A 10,063-nucleotide genomic window follows, 5' to 3' on the forward strand; every position below is an offset into this window, starting at 1 on the left:
AGACAAGTGCACATTCATCGCTCGTAAAGCAAACAATGATTTCCGGCTTAAGGCGTCCGCAACCATATTAGCCTTTCCCGGGTGGTAATCAATGACAAGCTCGTAATCTTTCAACAACTCAAGCCAACGTCTTTGTCGCAGATTTAAGTCTCTTTGAGTCATCAAATTTTTGAGACTTTTGTGATCCGAAAATACATGGCACTTCTCACCAAATAAGTAATGTCGCCATATTTTTAAAGCAAATACGATGGCAGCTAGTTCAAGATCATGGGTCGGATAATTTTTTTCTCATGTGGCTTTAATTGTCTCGACGCATAGGCCACCACTCGAACTTCTTGCATCAATACGCAACCCAACCCAAGTAGGGATGCGTCACTATAAATGACAAACTCTTTGCCTGATTCGGGTTGCACTAAAATTGGAGCTTCAGTCAAATAAGTTTTTAGTTGACTAAAACTTTTCTGACATTTCTCCGTCCATTCGAACTTAACATCCTTTTGAAGTAGCTTCGTCATTGGTATGGCTATCATTGAGAAACCTTTGACAAATCGTCGGTAATAACCGGCGAGTCCCAGGAAGCTCCGAACTTCGGTAATATTTCTTGGAGGCTTCCAGTTAAGTATGGCTGAAATTTTGCTCAGGTCAGCTCGAATACCCGATGCGGATACCACATGACCCAAGAAGCTAACCTCTCTTAACCAGAACTCACACTTACTGAACTTAGCATATAACTGCTTATCCCGCAAAATTTGCAACACTAGCCTCAGATGCTCAGCATGTTCGGTCTCATCTATTGAATAGACCAAAATGTCATCAATGAACACAACTACGAACCGATCCAAATACGGTCTGAAGATCCGATTCATCAAATCCATAAATACCGCAGGGGCATTAGTGAGCCCAAACGACATCACTAAGAATTCGTGGTGACCATATCTCGTTCTGAAGGCAGTTTTGGGAATATCTGAATCTCGAATTCGCAACTGATAATAGCCCGATCTCAAATCTATTTTTGAGAACACTGAGGCTCCCTTCAGTTGGTCGAACAAATCATCGATGCGCGGCAACGGATATTTGTTCTTTATCGTTACTTTATTCAACTGACGATAGTCAATGCACAACCTCATGGTTCCGTCCTTCTTTTTCACGAACAATACTGGTGCACCCCAAGGTGAGAAACTTGGTCGAGCGAAACCTCTATCTGTCAATTCTTGCAACTGAGCTTTCAACTCCTTTAACTCGGTTGGTGCCATACGATACGGAGTTATCGAAATTGGCGTAGTCCCAGGTACAAGCTCAATACCAAACTCTACCTCCCGAACAGGTGGTAAACCCGGTAATTCTTCCGGAAAAACATCCGGGTATTCACAAACCACCGGCACAGATTCGGGTTTCTTTTCTAATTCTTTGTCATGAAGTACATACGCAAGGTATGCTTCGCACCCTTTTCTTACATATTTCTGTGCCAACATTGCTGATATTACAGCTGGCATCCCCTCCAAGTCCGCAGACTCAATTCGGACTACTTCGTTATTTGCGCACCTCAAATCAATAGTCTTGCTCTTGCAATTCACAACCGCATCATGCGCGGTCAACCAATCCAAACCAAGGATAACATCAAATTCATCAAACGGCAAAAGCATCAAGTCCGCCGGAAAACAGGAACCTCGAATTTCCAGGGGACATTTCTTACACACTTTGTCGACAAGCACGTAACGACCCAAGGGATTTGACACCCGAATTACGAACTCAGTAGACTCAATAGGTAAAGTCTTACTGGATGCTAAGGTTTCACATATGTAAGAATGAGTAGAACCGGGGTCAATCAAAGCAATTACATTAGTATCAAAGAGAGTGAATGTACCGGTAATAACATCAGGCGAAGAAGCATCCTCGCGGGCACGTATAGCATAAGCTCTAGCAGGCGCACGAGCTTCGGATCTGGTTATATCATCTCTAGATCCTCTCTGACCACCACCATCATTGCCCGCATTTCCAGATGGTCTACCCCGAGCAGTGGTAGCACCCGATCTCCCACTCTGATTTACATTCTGTTCCGACAACCTCGGGCAATCTTTAATGAAGTGGTCAACTGATCCGCATTTGTAACAGGAGCGGTCAGGGAATCTACAACTCCCCGAATGCCATTTACCGCAATATCGGCATTTCGTTCTGTCTCGACGTTCATTCCCAACACTGGCGACTGAAGTGCCTCGTGTACCCACAAGGGGTCGATCACGATCTCGTCTAAAAAAGCCCGAAGTGCCTCTAAACTGGCCCGCATCATCCCGAAATCTCTTCGATGTCTGTTGAAGAGACCTTCCCGAGGATCTTTTACGAAACTCTCCAGTTCCCTCATCAACTCTTTGCTTTTCTTTTCTAAGCTCTTCGGCTTTACAAGCTCGTTCAACAAGTACCACGAACTCTCGTATTTCAAGAACGCCAACGAACATTTTTATATCTTCATTCAGCCCATCCTCGAAGCGTTTACCCATAATAGCTTCGGACGAAACACATTCCCGAGCGTATTTGCTAAGTCTAACAAATTTTCGCTCGTAATCAGTAACCGACATGGAGCCTTGCTTAAGCTCAAGAAATTCCTTCCGTTTTTGATCAACAAATCTCTGACTGATATACTTTTTCCGAAACTCAGTTTGGAAAAACTCCCAAGTTACTTGCTCTCGGGGCACAACAGAAGTCAGAGTACTCCACCAATAATAGGCAGAATCACGTAGCAAGGAGATAGTACACTTTAGGCATTCATCGGGTGTACAAGATAGCTCATCGAGTACCCGGATAGTGTTGTCCAACCAAAATTCAGCTTGCTCGGCATCGTCGCTATCCGTAGCTTTAAATTCAGTAGCCCCATGTTTTCGGATTCTATCAACTGGGGGCTTATTTGACCTTATTTGGTCAGTTACCGGAGGTATTGTAGGTGCGGGGGTGGTATTAGTTGGGAATGGAGGTTGTGGGACAGCCGTATTAGTTCGAATGTATTGGTTGAACCAATCATTCATCACGCTATAGAAAGCTTGTCTAGCTTCATCATTCGGGTTACTAGCATTAGTTGAGAGTCCGTCGGCGCTGTCCCTTGTGCGGGAGCAGACGCTACACTCTCAAGATCATCAGCTACCTCTCGGTTGGGATCGGGATCCATTACTATAAATAAACACATTTACAATTGTCAAAAATCACCACACTATCAAGTAATCACATAAAATGGCATGTATAGCTAGACCCAACGCATTACGGTAGTCCTAGAATCGACTAAACCGTAGCTCTGATACCAATAAAATGTAACACCCCGAACCCGAGTCCGACACCGGAGTCGAACACGAGGTGTTAACAAACTTTGAAAAATTTCCAGACACTGCCCAATCTGTGTACTAGTCGCTTTAAAAATCATATCTTGAGCTTCACAACTCGAAAATCAGTTTCGTGATTTTTCCCTGAAACTAGACTCATATGCCCATCTACATATTTTTTTCTAGAATTTTTGATCGGGCCAATTAGTACAGTTTATTAGTTAAAGTCTCCCATGTTACAAGAATCGACTACCCTGACCTTTGCGCATTACGACTTGGATATCTCCTTGTACAGGGCTCCAATACTGATGCTGTCAGCATCTACCTTTAAGGTAGGCTTTACCTATTTCATGGTTCAACTAGCCCTTTTTGCATACATAGCACAATTTATGAAAGTGATTAACCATCCCCATGGCCAATCCTTGTCAAGCATATCCACACTAAATGATTATAACATTATACTTAAACACATATAAGCCATTTTCACATGGCTATCCAAAACTTATACATCACATAAAGTACTCGAAAAACAACAATGGGTCGTCCTAAACATGCCATATCAAAATTCAACCAAAAGAGTACCCAAAAGAGCCTTTGATAGTGTGGGCGACTTCGACTTCAAGATCCCGAGTCCAATAGCTGGAGAACCAAAAATCTATAAAACAGAGGAGCAATGGAACGAAGCAAGCAATTTATGCTTAGTAAGTTTTGAGCAAGGAATTCCAGCATAACGAAAGAATAGCACACATTTAGCTAAACGGAATATTTCATAATACACAATTTTCCGATATCAAACTTACTTCACAACGTTAACCCTTATGTACATACACAAAAGACCAACTTAGCCGAAGGCCGGTAGCTCGTTCATCAACTGAGCGAATATTTATTTGTAAGGGCTCGATTAAATTCAACACATACGTAACATATCCCAATATTGGGATGTTTTTCGAGTATTAGCTGGAATTTTACAGCAAGCTCATTCATTTCCAAATCACGTACCTTCGGAATTTAACCGGATATAGCTCCTCGTTCAAGTGCCTTCGGGACATAGCCCGGTTATAGTAACTCATACAATGCCTTCGGGACTTAACCCGGATTTTAAAACTCGCACGAATGCCTTCGGGACTTAACCCGGAATTAGTATCTCGCACAAAGGCCTTCGGGACTTAACCCGGAATTAATGACTCGCACAAATGCCTTCGGATCTTAGTCCGGATATAGTCACTTAGCACAAAGCCTTCGGGACTTAGCCCGGACAGCATTCAATTAATCATGCACATCTAACAATAATTCATGGCACATTCGTATTTCTTTTTCATTAGCAAAACTCAAACACAAGGCACATACCATCCTTGCACATTCGGCTCAATAGCCACACATAGAGCATGATTTTCATTTGCTTAAAACATGATTTAATCACATCGTAATTTAAGCTCTCTTACTCAAGAACTTACCTCGGGTGTTGTCGAACGATTCCGCTAACTATTCGACCACTTTTTCCTTCCCTTTATCGGATCTATTTCCCCTTTGCTCTTGAGCTTAATTAAACAAATAAATTGATTTCATCATTTAGGCATCGAAAAGATGAACACAAGGCACTTAGCCCATATTTATACATTAGACATTAAAGTCACATACATGTGAAATCATGCATCAACACAACATATTAGCTAATTTTTCCCCCTTGGCCGAATATGCATGTCTATTTTTGGGGTCGATTTCAACACTTAATACACACATATACACACTAGTAAAGCATCCTCCCCCTTTCCATCAATTTAACACATGCATTGCTCATTAACATGCAAAGTTACATTCGGCCTTAGCACACAACTTGCTAGCCGATTCTTCTCCATTTAGCAACCAATGCACATATGTGCTCACACAAAAATGCTAAAAAGGAGGTTCAAGAATCATCAAGTCATCATCACATGCATCATTAACAAGCTTCATATTTAGCATGCAATGGCATTAACACAACCTCTACCTAGGTCGAATCTTAACTCATCCTCATGTCTCATCACCACCACATCAAACATCAACCAAGAATGATGCATCCATGGTCAAGTGTCATTTCCATCACATAGCAAGATTTAGACCATGGGCTAGGTAGAACTCAAGCTAACAACTAAAACATGCATGCATCTCATGGAACATCATCAAAATACCTTAGCCTAGCTACATGCATGGCCGAATCTCTTCACCTTTCTTCTTCTTTCCTCCTTAAAATTATTGGCCAAGGATGAACCAAAGGATGAGAAATTTTTTTTCTTTGTTTTTCTTTCTAGTTTCGGCAAGTATGAAGATGAGAAAAGGATGAACAAAATTCTCTCCTTTCTTTTCTTTAGCTCACGGCAATGGGGGGAAAAGAAAACAACTACACACATTTTTCTTTTTTTTTTGTATTCACCATACTCCTTTTCATTATTTAATTTCCATGCCCATTATTTTATTTTTTTCCACACATGATGCACCAACAAGACATTTCTATGACATGTCTTGGCCATCAAACTTGGTCTACCATGCTTGTCATGGCCGGCCACTACTAGCAGGGGGGGAATTTGACATGCAAGTCCCCCCTTTGTCCACATGCACTAATAGGTCCTCACACATTGACCTATCACATTTTAGAATTTTCTCACATAAGTCCTATTGACTAAATTCACATGCAATCAACCAAATCGAAGCTTGAAATTTTCACACATTCATAATTACATATTCTAGACAATAAGTATCACATTCAAACATTTCGGTGACTCGGTTTAGCGGTCCCGAAACCACTTCCCGGCTAGGGTCAACTTTGGGCTGTCACATGCCAAGAATGATCCTTAAATATATGTGATAGATAGCTGTGGAAATTAGGGGAAACTAATTCTTTTTGAAGGAAAAATGTAGCGTCTTTTTGCAGGTTATTGCACTTGCAGTGGTATCTATTGGTGCTGCAGTTGCTACGGTGACAGATCCGCAGTTCAACCTCTTCGGTGCATGCGTAGCATTGTCTTGGATTATTCCAAGTGCAACAAGCAAGATCCTCTGGTCCAGTCTGCAGCAGCGGGAGAATTGGACTGCCTTGGCGTATGCTTTATTCTCCTACACATATATTATATATATTGGTCTGCCTTGGCATGTACATATAGGTACATACATAGCTAATTAAGCAAGCAATAATATCGTAACACAAGTTGCAGGTTAATGTGGAAGACGACGCCAATCTCTTTGATTTGCCTGCTTATTATGATTCCCACCTTAGATCCTCCGGGGGCCTTCTCCTACAGTTGGAATTATATCAACACGTCCATGATTTTAATCTCTGGTGTTTCCGGCTTCTTGCTTCAGTGGTCAGCAGCTTTCGCTCTTGGGTAAGATTCATTGGATTCCATTTCTTCAAATTACAACAAATAATAAAACCTTTTTGACAATTATACGTATATGTACGTGTAACTGGCAATGCCTGTGATTATATATGCTGAAATTTCAGGGCAACGTCAGCCATCTCCCATGTGGTACTCGGACAGTTTAAAACATGCGTCCTGCTTTTGGGAAATTATTACATCTTTGGATCAAATCCAGGCACCACCAGTATCTGCAGAGCCTTTGTAGCGATTGCTGGTATGTCATTTTACACGTACCTCAATTTACAAAACGGGAAGCTCAAATCAGGGAAACAGTCTCCTTGGAAGGTCCACGACCAAGAAACCAAGGATATTAACGTCCCTATGCTTTTAATGGACAACCTATTTAATTTTCATGGGATATTTATCTCGGAATGATGAGAAAATTACACCGTCAGTCCACCAATCTTTTCTGCTGACTTTATATTATATATCGTGTTACCAATTTTAATTGTATTTCTTCTGATTACACAAGCCTGAATAGGGAACAGCTTCTGTTCGGAAAATAAAATCTATATACATTCCTAGTACTTCAGCTTATATATAGGTAGTGTTCGCCGGCTAAAAAATAACGACAATGCTGAGTCTTGAATTATTATGTTTCGTTTCTTAACCTCATAAACATTAATTTTTTCGAAGTTTATAATTGTATCTTTTAACCTATTATCTTAAAATTTAAATTCAAGCTCTCTCTTTAAAAAGAGAATATATCTTATCACAACACCTAACACTTATTTATCACTCTTTTGCTATTTTAGTACCTACACATATGAACTATTACTGTTTCCAACAAACTTTTTATGTGCTAACTGTGTGCTTAAAAACTCACAAAATCATGATTTGTTTTTGAGTTGAGCCACCTATTCAGGCTCGAAGGTTTGCCCAAAAAGTTAGAGGGTTTGGATAAAATTAAGACCCCAAAAATAGACTTGAACAAAAAATAAGACTCATTTTTTTAAATGAGTTGGGCATCGAGTAGGACTTTTTGGCTTGACCCGGCCCGATAAGCCTAAACTTTCTTATCTATTGATGTTTGTTATTGTTTTGCTGTCATATTATTATTATATTGCTACTATTTTATTCTTAATGTTTAGATATTATATAACTCTTATTTTATTATTAATTTTACTATTATTTTAAAGACATTTGCTTGCTAAATTGCAACTATCTTTTCTATTTTTTAATAAAAATTAAATATTTCTTATATTTTTATTAAAATTTAATCATTTTTATAAAATTTATTGATTTTTATTTTTTATCATTTTTTGCCACATGTCACGCCGTGGTTGTGACACATGGTGACTTTAACTATCAACTGTTAAAGTTAACAGTCAAAGGGCCTTTTTGATGTATTTTGGCAATTGAGTGTGTAACACCCTACACCTGACCCAATCGTTGAGCCCAGATACCAAGATGCCACACCACCAGCACACATCACATGTATTACAATGGTCTCATTATTAAAGATATGTCTTCCTTTTTAGCATTTGTACAGGTTATGAGTTAGACTTACTCTAATCATACTTAATACATACTAAACATACATCAAATAGTCTTATAAATATAATTAAACATGCATATGGTTCATTTAGCAAAATCCCAAAACAAGTAACGTAGGTATCGACACTGAAACAAATGTATCGATATTTCCATGAAATGGTATTGATATCTATTGGAAAATCGGTACCAAAACAGTATTATGTTTCTCGTCTAAAAATAAAAACCCAAAAAATATCGGTACATTTCTTAAATTATCGATTATTTTACCATGAGTATTGATACTCATGATAAGGTATCAATATCAAATTACAATACTGACTTCCTGCACAACGAAATATCACAGGGGTATCATTTTTAAAACCCAAATATTGATACCTCTACTCCAGACACAAAAAATGCAACATAATAAGACAAATAGTCCATTCCAAACATAAACCATTCAACATGCAACTTTCACCATATCAATTAAACGTTAAAATGAAAATAATAATAGGTTCAAACATCAAGAATAAGTCTGAGCAATAACCAACATATGACAATTTAAATCTTTAAATTCTAAGAACAAATAAGCTATGGAAACATTAAAAATATCATGGTAAATACCAGCAAAAAGTCTACCATATTGCATTTATTTCCCAAAAACATCAACAACTAAATCAAAATATTGCATTTATTTCCCAAAAACATCAACAACTAAATCAACACCTACGAATTGATAAAAAAAAAGGCTTGCTTGGATCACCCATCGGAACCACACCGCTCACATCGAGACGCTACTAATATGCAATGGTTTAAAAGGAGTGGGTGAACTTAACAAGCTCAATGAATGTCTAAAACAACTACCATGCAAACAATTCATCAAGTATTAGCGAACATCCATTTAGCACAGTTACAACATCTCAACTTTATTTTCATATTACTTGTTCATGCATCTTTCAGGGATTCGTTTACATAATAATCACATATCATTTAAGCATATATCACAAAACTCATAAACATTTTTAAATATAACTTGTCACTTGAGTTATGAGACATAAAAGTGGGCTCTATCACACACATCAGATACACAGATCTCCAACACACCAAATGACTCATAGAGTTAAACATATCCTAAAAAATGAAGCATATAACTAACACTCTCCATCACACCAAACATGTCTTGTTGAATGGAGCTTAGCTCACATTCCTTTATCTCTCCAACATATCTCAAGGCCTCAACGCCCAAACCATATAACACATATATGTGAGTACTCACAATCCTATGTCATGTCAACTATATCTAATGGTCTCAAGGTTCACAAGGCCAAAATATCCAATATTAAACACACATATTACTTTCCAATTATCCGCTCACTGTCACTACATATTTACATCATTAGCACAATATTATCACTGTCACTTAGCATGTATGACATGCCTACATATACACTTTCACAATAGTAACCATGAACATATAACACATGTAATAGCATCTCATCTCAATCCACATTTTCACAATAACAAAAACACATATTTCACAAGTTAAAAATAAGTACGAGAAAGTTTACACTAGAAATTTAGAGTAAGGGTTTAGACTACAACTAAATTCCCAAATACCGCATTGAATTGTGTCTACAGGCAATTATTCCAAACACTTACTAATATGCTTTTGTCGAAATGTCGAAAGCCCAAACTAGCATTTCCTTAACTCGTAGAAGGTCCTAGTGAATCTAAAGCTTCAACACAATAATTCCCACAATATTACTATCAACATTCAGCTAAGGATTCATTTTAAACAATCAAAATCATAAGCCCAAACTATGTTATTAAGTAACCGGAATCTTTGACATAGTAAACTTGATATCTAAATATCTCGATCTATACTGA

The 10,063-nt window shown here is 38.5% G+C and overlaps 1 pseudogene; it reads left to right on the forward strand.

Annotated features, from left to right (window-relative positions):
• The window catches only part of LOC121218398 (nucleotide-sugar uncharacterized transporter 1-like), a 67,839-nt pseudogene extending 60,764 nt beyond the window's left edge, over positions 1-7,075 (forward strand).
• Positions 7,076-10,063: the final 2,988 nt, after the last annotated feature.

This window comes from Gossypium hirsutum, chromosome D06 (assembly GCF_007990345.1).
Source record: "Gossypium hirsutum isolate 1008001.06 chromosome D06, Gossypium_hirsutum_v2.1, whole genome shotgun sequence".
NCBI classification, from domain to species: Eukaryota; Viridiplantae; Streptophyta; class Magnoliopsida; order Malvales; family Malvaceae; genus Gossypium; species Gossypium hirsutum.